This window comes from Myotis yumanensis, unplaced genomic scaffold (genome assembly GCF_028538775.1).
Source record: "Myotis yumanensis isolate MYYU_CA2020_CCGP unplaced genomic scaffold, mMyoYum1.0.hap1 SCAF_10, whole genome shotgun sequence".
Classification (NCBI taxonomy): domain Eukaryota; kingdom Metazoa; phylum Chordata; class Mammalia; order Chiroptera; family Vespertilionidae; genus Myotis; species Myotis yumanensis.
Window position 1 is genome coordinate 60,415,562 of NW_027223761.1, and position 12,397 is coordinate 60,427,958.

Here is a 12,397-nt window from a genome sequence, read left to right on the forward strand (position 1 = left end):
TACAATGGCCTTGTAGTATACTTTGATATCAGATATTGTGGTACCTCCAACTTTGTTCTTTATTGACTCATTGAATTGTGTTTGTTCTGTACTACATTTCTGGCAGAAAGTCCACATCTTTTTCAGACCACCAGTAATTTTTCTAAAATGTTTAAATATGGAGAAAGAAGGGCTACTGGATAGAACTCTGGTGCCCCCAATTTGACCTTTGCCAAAAACCAAGCCATAGCAACCTGGATGTGCTGCTTTATTGTGCATTCTATAGGTAAGTTTCTCCTCCCAACACCTGCGATTTTCTAAAATTTTTCCCAGGATATCATCACTACCTGATCCTGTAGCCTTTCCCCTGAAGATCAGCCTCAGGTATACATACCTGTACACCCAGTATAAGGTACAGAAGTGCTTGAAGACCCATAACATCCTGTTTCCCTCCATTTGGTTCCCAAGTTGGAGGATTCTCAAGATGACGGTGGAGTAGGTGGATTTTACAGTCATATTCTCTCAAGATCAAACTGAAAATACAACTAATTATTATACATAATTAATATGAAACTAATTAAGATAGAACTAATGATTATTGATAGGTGTGTATTTATGGCTATTTTATTCTTTTAACTCTGTTCCTCTGTTGTTGTTTTTTTCTTTTTATTGTAGCTTTGGGATTTTTCCCCATTGTTGTTTATTTGTATGTTTTTTCTTCTTCTTCCTCTAACTTCATAAAGCAGGCTCTCTACTACTACTTATACTACTGATTTATTGGCTACAAACTTCTTTTGCTTTTCTTGTCTAAGAAGCTCTTTATCTCGCCTTCAATTTTAAATGATATCCTTGCTGGTAAAGTAGTTTTGGTTGTAGGTCCTTGCTTTTCATCACTTTGAATATTTCATGCCAATCCCTTCTGCCCTGAAATGTTTCTTCTGAGAAATCACGTGACAGTTTTAGGGAGCTCTTTTGTAGGTAATTAACTGCTTTTCTCTTGATTTTTTAAGTGTTCACTCTTTGTCTTTAATCGTTGACATTTTAGTTATGATGTGTGTTGATGTTGACCTCTTTGGGACTCTGTACTTGCTGAATTGAGTATCTTTTTCCTTCACCAGGTTAGGGAAATATTTGGTCAGTAATTCTTCATATAGGTTCTTGATCCTTTCCTTGTTCTTTCTCTTTTCTTTCTGGTATCCCTATGATTCAGATGTCTTTGCACTTCATGTTGTTTCAAAGTTCCCTTAAACTATCCTCCTTTTTTAATTCTTTTTTTTTCTCTTACTGCTTTGATGGGGTGTTTCTTTTCTACCTTGTCTTCCAAATGCTAATTTGATCCTCTGCTTCATCTGACTTACTTTTTTTTTTCCAGTGTATTCTTGATATCATCTATGGTATTCTTCATTTCTGACTGGTTCTTTTGTATGGTTCCTATGTCCCTTTTTATGTTGGTGTAGTTCTTCCTAAATTGCTTGAACATTCTTATAACCATTACTTTGAACTCTGTATCTGATAAATTGCTTTCTTTAGTTTCTTCCTGTTTCTTTGTCTCCACATTTTTGACTGCCTCTTTGTGTTTGTTTCTATGTATTAGATAGATCTGCTATGACTCCCAGTCTTTGTGGGGTGGCCTTACGTAGTAGGTGTCCTGTGGGACCCAGTGGTGCAATCTCTCTGATATCCTGAGCTGGGTGCTCTCAGAATGTCCCTTGTGAGGTTTAAGTGGACCCTGCAATTGTAATTGAGTCTTGATTGCTATTAGCCCATTTGTGCATGGGATCAAACAGACTGGCTGACTGTGAGGCTCATCCAAGACCATGGCATGTGAGCAGCTGTGTTGGTGCGGTCTCAATGTAACTTGTATAAATCCTCAGTTACAAGCTTCCTCTTCAGCTAGTCTTTAGTTGGTTATGGAGGGTGATTATTAATTTTGTTGTATTTCCAGCCTGATCCTGAGAGGAGGTGAGTGTAAAATTCATACCCCACCATCATCTTGAGAGTCCTCCAACCTGGGGACCATCTAGAGGAAACAGCATGATGTGGGTCTTCAAGCACTTCTGAACCTTCTGCTGGGGGCACTGGTGTATACATCTAGGACTGCTCTTCAGGGGAAAGGCTACAGGAACAGGCAGAGATGGTCCACTGGGACAAATTTTAATAGAAAATCACTGGTGTCAGGAGGAGCAACTGACCCAGAGAATGCGCAATGGAGCAGTACAGTCAGGTTGCTGTGGCTTGGTTCTTGGCAGAGGTCAAATTGGGGGTGCCAGGGTTCTATCCAGGAGCCTTCCTAACTTTATATTTAAACATGTTAGAATAATTACTGGTGGTCTGAAAAAAGATGTGAACTTTCTTCCAGAAATGTAGTACAGAACAAACACAATCCAATGAGTCAATAAAGAAATATTAAAATGATTAAGTATGAAAGCTGTAGCATTACCTCTAGAAGCTAGGTTTGGTAGACTTCATTGATTTTCTTTGTAGTTTTATTCAGATTACTCTGTGTGCTTTCTTGCAATGACTTGCTAACATTTTGTGTTCCACATTACAATGACTATTATTTACCTGAGTTTGAGATCTGTACATAACAAGACATTTTGCAAGTGAAAGAAAGTGCTGCCTTAGAATTTTATTTAGCTGGATCTTTAATATACTGGATTACAGACATTAGAATATATTGCTTTCTGTTAAAAATATTTTTAATCTAGGAGAATTGAATTTATTTGGACAAACTTAATTGGTTGGCATAAGGAGCAAGGAGGCCACACATTGCTAGTAATAAAAACTGTGGATATCTTGCTTTATGGAGACAATCAATTAAACTTCACATAAGAAGGATAATTCCAAAGAAATTTAAGTAAAATAAATATATGCCAAACATTCTAACTTCATATATACTGTCCTACTTAAGCCTGTCCTACTTAAGCCTAACAACACTCTTGGTAGAGAACATTATGCTTTTTATTTTTATGTGACCTAGGGCTCAGAATAAATGGCTACTGGACAATATGAAAGTTAATAAGTAGCAACTGGATTTAATTTAGACATTTTGACTCTTTTCAGTTCACCATCTTGATTCCACACTGAGTGTTCTGTATAGTGAAATGTCTTATTTATTTTTGCACATTAATTTATTGAGTTCTTCACAAAATACAGAATCTAAATTAATCACAATGATTTAATATTATAATTACATTTTACAAATCCCAGACTATATTGGAGCAATACTAAAAAGTTCATAATATATTTACTCAAATAATGAAAGCTTTATATAGGTGTGAAATCAAATGCCTTATGTGTAATTTTCATTTCTGAATCATCATTTGGCCTTGAAATCCTCAGCAGCAGTTGAATTTATTGTTGGATCATATGTCATCAAATAAATAATTTTACTTGAAATCATGTGATAATGACTTGGATTTGAATTTTGACCTTACTTTCATTAGATATTAATGATCTGTACCTAAATAATAACAAACTTATGTTAGCCTTTATTGGAATTTTATTCACAAGGATGGACAATAACTAAACCTCATTAGGTTCACTAATAGAATTTTTTATTCTAAGTGTACCCATGCCTTGTTGAATTGCCTTAAAGATATGAAATTGAATTTATGTTACACAGTGAATGAGAATAAATTGCACAGTTTTTTTTCTGTTATTCTCCTTTTCAAAAAGTCTCTTTTCCTTGGGTGGCCTACTTGGGTATCAGGACAGTTTGTCTAAGGTTTATGAGTGGAAATCCATATAGAAAGGCACTATTTAAAATGTAAACCAGGTTATTGAAAGATAAGCCAGTCTTGCCTATGACTCTTGGATTTGCACTGAGGAGGCCTATCAAAATCATACAAAACCTCTTCTAAAATAAAAACGCTCATAATCACAGCTAATTTATTCCATTAGAAGTTAAATCATGTGGTCCATTTTTATGAATTAACACTAAATATTCATTTCATCTCCCTGCTCACAATACAGTGCAGGGAAAAGTGTCTGTATGCAACATTGAGCAGTTTTAAAAGGCAATGGTCATGCTTAAAATGCACTATAAAGGTCACTGCTTGAAGAGGAATAAATGTTGTATCCCAAGGTGTACCTTCTTTGTTATCTCAGGAAAAGCTCTCAAATGCAATATCTCTGCAAGATTTATAGCATACATAACACTGTCTTTCAAAGGGCAAAGTTCACTTTGCTGAAGTATTTAATGTTTAATGATTTTCCTTTGGAAAATGTGGTTGCAGCAAAAAGTCCATGAGTAATCAAAAATAATCTAGAGAAGCTTCAAAAATTCCACTGTGCATTCTTTAAAACACAAACACATTATAGAAATAGTTTAATCAAGCACACTTAATTAGGCATTATATGTAGAAGCTATGCATCAGTGATTGGAGTTCTATCAATGGACCATTTCATTTATCGAGTTTGACAGTCTAAATTCTTAGCTAAAATGATAAATGACTTCCTTGCAGCCAAATGATACTTCACCTTGCAATTTCCCTCTCCTTTTAAATGTTATTTCAGCATGAAGGCAAGGCAGAGACTGTTGTTCATAAATATTGTAAACATCCACCATTTGCCGTGTTCAATCTCAGTGGTTATTCTCATGCAATTAGCATCTCATCTTTTGTCTATTATTACTGGCAATGGTAGCATAATATTGAAAACACACAATTTAGGAGAACAAACACTAGAATGGCTGAGCAACTTCTCTGGATAGTCCACCCTCCTTTGTGTTTCTAAGAAGAAGGAACAAGCCTTAGCTATTGTTTCTTCCAAGAAATAGTTACTGAAATGCTTTTGTGTGCAGTGCCTGCCCTTTCTTGGGTGCTTTTACTGTTGTGTCAGCTCAGCTGGGTTGAATTAAGAAATGGATGTGTCTCAGTTCTGTCTCCCTTGCCTTTCTGTCTATTCATAGGCATTTAATATCTAGTTAAATGACTCTAGACTTATGTTTGGGAAGTTTTAAAATAGAGCTTCATAGAAAAAGATCTTGATTACTGGAAAGGAAGACTAGAATATGCTACTCTTCCTAACATTATACGTGTTATGTATTCTAACCTGCAATGCTCCTCTGAACAGAACACGTGTGGCAATTTATAATAATAAAAGCACAATATGCTAATTAGACCAGATGACCTTCTGGATGAAGCTGGGGCTGCGAGGGAAGCCCGGGTCCTAGGTACCAGAGGGAAGCCCGTGCCGGCAGCCAGGGAAGGCAGGCCTACTCTTGCATGAATTTTGTGCATTGGGCCTCTAGTAAACAATAAAGCAGCAGCATCAGAGAAGGGGAGGTCTGATCCCAAGGAAAAATAATCCGGGTTATCCATATGAATGAGTTGAAAAAGGAACAAAGAAGGAAAAACAGAAGTCACTGTTTACAGTGAGCAGGTGGTGAGTAGAAGCTGAGATATGAAAGAATGGAAAAGGAAGAACATAGGATTCATGCTCTGCAGTTCTTAGAGTTAATGCTACAGCTGCCTACTGACCCAAGACACAACAATGCCCACCTGCGAGGGCACAGCCTGTCAGGCCCCAGGCTGAGCTCACACATACAGTACTGACTAACTCCCTGTCCAGGAACTTTAAAAACCAACAAGGTCATGGTAAAGTCAGATTGCTCTTTTTCCTGACAGCCGGTGCAGAGAGCAGGGAACACATAATCCACTGAATGTTCGTGATAGATATGATCAGCTAGAAGCTCTGCAAGGCAGACATTACAGACATCAGGCTCGCTTGCTCATGAAAGCAAACTCTCCTACAACTGTGACCAAATAGATCCTACAAAGTACATGTTACTTTGGGGTGGAGGAGGCACCAAATTCGTGTTATGCCAGCTGTGTAATTGGAAGGTGGGACTGGGTCACTGCTAAGAGGTAATTCAGCATTTGTGAGATTTGTGTATTGCCCTTCCACCAGTTATTCTGCAGGAGAGGTGCTTAGTCTTCACTTTTCACCAACTGGGAAGTGTCAGGATTTGGGGGGGAGACAAATGGGAGGTAGAAAAAAATAAAAGTGTTTCTTTAGGATTCCAAATTTTACTGTTAAAAGGTTTTCACAATAGGAGCACAAGTTAATTGTGACAACAGACATATATAACGTGTAGGATGTGCCAGACACTGTTCTAAGAAACTTATAAATAATAATTGATTTCATCTTCAAAACAATCCTCAGGTAAATATAAATGAGGAAATCAGTAATCAGTGGAGGTTGGATTTGAACCCATGGAGTTTGGCTCCAAATTTTGTGCTCTTAAACATTATACTGTACTAATACTCAAGGAACAGAAATAAGGACAGAAGTTGACAAGTGACAGTAGTATAGGTACATTCATTAGGAATCTTACTTCCAAGCAAGATAAAGAGACAGGATAAGAGAAAGTATAGGTTATGAAAGGCTAAACACAGAATCAATAGGAGGCTATGGTTGCAGAAGAATTCTGGAGGTACAAAATTAAAAAACAGGGATCCCAATAATTGTTTCAAAGTCCCAGAATTGTCAGAGTTGAAACCACGTGGGTCTGAGTGGTTCTGGGAGAGAAGATTCCCTCTCTTTTTCTTCCACACTGAGAAGTTGATTCTGGAATTATTTTTTTTCTAACACTAATGAGACAGAGTTTTCTAAAAAGGAAATAAGAGTTACTACTAGCAAGTGGAATGGATCCTGGGGAGCCAAATGATCTTCACAATGGACATGTTGACATGCCTGTAATATCAGTCTTTTCTGTACTATGCACAAAGGTGGATGGTGCATGGGAACAGCTCAGCATGATATAATTGCAGGAAAAATGATGAGTTTTCCAAGTGAAAGGCACTCAATGGATGAGTTATTTAATCTCCCTGACCTGGGTTTTCTCATTTATAAAATACTGTTAGTAATTGCTTCTTTTGCAAAGAATTGTTGGGGGATTAAATTAAGAAGCAAGTGAGGTATCTGTATTAGTATTCTCTCAGCAATTGTTATTTCCTTACTTCTTAGGTTCAATTTCTGAGTCTTCATATGGTAATAGAATTTAATAAAAAGAGCTACCTTTTAATAGACACTCTTTATGCACTCTGCTAAACTTCTCAAATACATGTCCTTGCTTTAACTTTATAAAAGCCTGTGTGGGTGGGTTCTATGATTCTCATCTACAGATGGAAAAACTGGAGCTTAAAGAGGTCAATTGATCTCTGCAATGTCATGCTACTTGTGATAGTGCTGACATTCAAACCCAGATCTACCTATACGAGTAAATGTATTCTTCTGAATCCCCTTACAATGCCATCTTACACTTAAAGAAGAGGAGATAGAGGAATAGGAAGAGGAAGAACAGGATGATGAGGAGGAGGAGGATAAAGAGGAGGAGGAAAGATGGTAATACTGTAGCACAAGGATGATATTGATACGTTAGCATTTATTTGCTGTATTCCTGAAAGACCCCTATTACTCATTATTTTACTTAAAATTGTATTTATGGTTTATTAAAGTCAGTGAATTTGAAACAATTGATTTTAAATACATAGCTTATAAAAATTCACATAAAACTCAATTTATAGTATAAACATTTTACATGCTAAAATAAATTATTAGCAGACACAACTAACTAAAAGCTATTTTTAAAAAAAAATAAAAGCCCTAGCTGGTGTGCTAAGTGGTTAGAGCATCACATGTACACCAAAGGGTTGCAGTTTTGATCCCCGGCTCCCATTCAGGGCACATGCAGAAGGCAACTAATCAATGCAGCACATTAATGTTTCTCTCTCTCTTTCCCTCCTTCCTCCCTTTCACTTTAAAAAATCAATGAAAAATATCCTTGGAGGAGGATTAACCAAAATAAAGGAATAATGCAAAAAGTTAAAAAAATTAATCTTAAAATGTTGAAATGGAGTATCATTATTAAATCCTTCTTAACAATGCATAATTATTTTAAAGTTGAGATATGAACACAAAGTTTTCAGCTGCTGGAAAAAGTTATTCCTAATTTTAAATTAATCCTATAATTTGAATTATAAACTAACTTTAAATAGTTCTTCTGGCTCCATCTTAAAATAATGAGCCTTTCTGGATTGGAATTTCAGAATGCAAACATTGTGGAGCACTGGGGCTCAAGACATAACAAGGATAGGTGAGTTTTATCCTCTCTTCCCTCTCAATTTTAGGCTTGTTTTAAGGGAAGGGAATGCAGGGTAGAGAGATGGACACACTCCTGAGGCTCCAAAGAGTTTGCTGTGAAATCACCAAGTCGTGTGATCTGGGCAGGCTTGGCACTGTGTTAAGTACAGAGAAGTCAGGTTAACCTGGGAGAGTCCAGAGGGGATACTTCCAGCCCTGTAAGAACTGCCTCCTCGCTGACACAGCCTGGGCCACTTCTTTCTTTTAATAGAGAGAGAAGGCTTTTACCCTGAGGTCAGAGAATATTCTCCCTCAAGGTTCCTGGTCCTCTGGCTCTTCTCTTTCTGGGATCCTAGACCAAAGGCCTTTCTGCAGCTAATGAGCTGAGCTTTTGATCAGTTCCCATTATCATAGCTCTGCCCAGAGTTAGTGGCATTTGGGTGAGGAAGATAATGGAAGCAACGTTTAACTTGGAAGAGCTCTTTGGATGCCTGGGTCAAATTTGAGAAGGTTCCTCTCATCCTCCTCCCTAAAGAGCAGTGGCAGCCATGGTGCAAACTGTATTTTCAGGTGAGGCACCCAGGACATGCCTGATCTCTTTGAAAGGATTTGACCTCCATTCTTGATTGGAGATTGAAATATCAGTATTTTACTAACAAATGATGATTATTTTCTGCATTTGAAAATATGTGCTATATCATGCAAATAATATTACAGTTGTTAATTACTCTGATTTATGATTGATGCTTTCAATTTGACTGAATAAATAATAACACAGATGAAATTAGACACGGCAGTGTTAAATGCATTTCTAACTGTGCCCATAAATCTAAGATCTCTCCCTTAAATGTCTATTCTCTCTTTTGTTTTTTAGCTAATAGAAGGGTTTCTTGGCAACTTGAAATCTAGAAACAATTAAATGGAATTGCTTTTCCTTTACTGGGATGGTCCTGGCTATTACTGGCTCCATATTCTGCTTCTTAACATTTTTAAAGAGAATGCTGAGACTTATATCTTATTTATGTTAGAATAGACTTGATAATAATCTCCTAAGGCAAAGTTGGAACTAATATTAGTGATTGAAAATGTTGATGTCAGCCCAGATCTTTAATAAATGCTGAACTTCTGCTGACTTGATGTGGCCTGTTATCCCTGTAAGGCAAGTACAACGAGGTAAAGTTGACAACCACTTTAATAACTGTTCAGATGCTGCACATGGAAAGCACTATTACATGAATAGTGATGGGACAGGCAGAAGGGGACATCCTGCACCTGCTCTGGAGAAACCGTGCTGTCCCATAAGAATTCCTCAGCCCTCTTACATCTGGTTTCCCTGTGTGTTTGCCAATTTCAAATAGGGCTCAAAAGATTAAATGAAGAATTTTCTATATCACCCATATCCTGAAAGGATAATAGAGCCATAGGATGTTGGGTAGATGCATTATTTTCTTCCAAAAAATATTTCTGAAAATATCTATAAAAACAAAAGCTTAATATGCTAATTACGCCAGACAGCCAAATGACATTCAGGAAGTCCTTCTGGACGAAGTCATGGTGGTGGGGGCAGAGGCAGTTGGGGCTGATCAGGCAGTCAGGCGAGCAGGTAGGGGCAATCAGGCAGGCAGGCAGAGTGGTTAGGGATGATCAGGCAGGCAGAGTAGTTAGGGGAGATCAGACAGGCAGGCGAGCAGTTAGGGGTGACCAGGCAGGCAGGCAGAGTGGTTAGGGGTGGATCAGACAGGCAGAGTGGTTGGGGGCAGATAAGGCAGGCAGGCAGGTGAGCAGTTAGGAGCCAGAGGTCCCGGATTGCAAGAGGGATGTCTGAGGGATCCTGCGTTGTGAGAGGGTGCAGGCCGGGCTAAAGGACCACCCGTCCACTGCCCCCGTGCATGAATTTGGTGCACCAGGCCTCTGGTTTTTAATAAACACAGTAACTTTGTTAAAGTTAAAAAGAAAAGCCAATTATTGGCTCAATAACTGAAAGAATAAACATGTGTTTTAAAAATATTTTTAATTGATTTCAGAGAGAGAAAGGGAGAATGAGAGAGAAATTGAAACATCAATAATGAGAGAGAATCATTGCACACACCCCCATTGGAGTTCAAGCCTGCAACCTGAGCATGTGTCATGACCAGAAATCAAACTCTGACCTCCTGGTTCATGGGTTGATGCTCAACCACCGAGCCGCAACAGCCAGTCAAGAAAGATGTATTTATCATAAACAAAATAGTTTGGTTTCTTGAACACTGAAAGCCTCCAACTAGTTGAAAATGAATGAAGAAATGTGTTTTCCCTTATTTCCACTTTAGAATGACATCTTTCAGAAGAATTATCCTAATTTCCATTTATTTAAATTGAGAAGTTTAGCTTAAAAGTCCCAGAAATATAAGATAAACCAATGAAGGATATATCCACCCCTTTATATCTTAGGTAATTAATTACATAACCATCTGTGAAAACTTGAAGTTATCAACATTTTTACTAAAGCAGCACAATGAAGCTTAGAATTGCCTGTACTTTCACTCCTCATAAAGCAGCTTTGGCAAGTTAAATCTTTCAAGGTAGACATACATTTTCAGGATAGCTGATAACTGCAGTGACATAAAAATGTTTTCAGTTATTCATTCAGAAAATGAATTGCACTGGTGGTATTATCATATAAATGCATACATAGTTGTTCCATTCATTGCTGTGTTATCAAGGCATTTATAATTGGTTACATTTGTGAATAAGAGGACCTACTCTAGCAGTGTATGTGTGTGCATGCACATGTATGTTTCTGTGTGTACACTAAAATATTCTGATGAGTTAGATTTTATACAGACAATGATTACCTGGAAGACAGCCAGATAGAGAATGGAAAGCACTTGGCTTATGAAATTGAAAACCTGTAAATTAGCCACGATTCTGACATTGATCTTATATATCAGGGATGGCGAACCTTTTGAGCTCGGCGTGTCAGCGTTTTGAAAAACCCTAACTTAACTCTGGTGCCGTGAACATATAGAAATTTTTTGATATTTGCAACCATAGTAAAACAAAGATTTATATTTTTGATATTTATTTTATATATTTAAATGCCATTTAACAAATAAAAATCAACCAAAAAAAATGAGTTTGCGTGTCACCTCTGACACGCATGTCATAGGTTCGCCATCACTGTTATATATGGTCTTAGACAAGATCCCTAGACTTTAAGGACCTTAATTTCTTAATTTCCTTATCCATAAAATGAAGGCAATAATATTTGGCTTCCCATATTTTCAGGGATATTGTGAGGGTCAACTAAGGTTATACATGTAAAAGTGTTTTTAACCATGCCATCTTAAAGAAAGTTTTTCTAAAGTATACTTACCAGCAGTGATGGATGAGCAAATAGAGTACTGTCAACATAAATTGCAGTTGAAGATTGGCAATTGTTATTTACTTTGCAGGCAACATCTCCACAAGACTATCTATCTTAAGTGTGGTTCCCTGAAAGTAGTGCTTTGGATAGAGATTCTCATTTGAGTGATTTATTAAGTGAGAGTGGAAAGCAGGATCAACAAAGTAGTGGCTTCAATTGAGGTTTAGCCTTAGACTGGAGCATAAATGGCACCACAAAACTTACTCCCTTGGAAGCAAGGAGTCTCACCTTTTCTGCCTTTATATTAGTCAGTGATTGGTGGTGGGCCACCCCCAGGGTTGGACACAACCTCAAGGGCAGTTCTCAACTACCTCAGTGATAGTTCATGCTAAGGAGACTTACACCTAATAAGACAATTTTTAGGAGTAGGGTACACCCAGGAGCTATTAGCAGCCAACCCTCACAGCCATTAAGCATGAGGTCACCTGACTGCTAAGGGGGATGTGGGTGGACCACCAGCAGTCTCTACTCCATGGACCCAGGCCATTGTACCCCAGACAACACACAGGTCATAAGTAGTAGCTTGTTCTTGCCCTACAGGTATATCAGTTTTACTCAGAGATTTATCAGAATACATGATAAATCAGGGTCACTCCAGACAGGATGCTTCCTGAATGGTGAAGTGGTCAAGATTCCTATAGATAAAATCATGAAAGAATCAAAGGACTGTGTGTTCTGTAAGTGAACATGCTTAGATGTTCTTTGTTATTGTAGAGGGGAAAAATACCCTCCCAAATGTGGCCTAGCATGTGTCACAGATTACACTCATTTTCTCAGAAGCCATATCTAGAATAGCAGCCATAATTATAATTATCAATTAAGTTTACATCACTGTGTTATGCTCCATGCCCCACCCCTCTCCTGCTCTGATCATAATCAACTATTTGTATAAATTCATATTACGAATCTTTCAGATACTTTTGG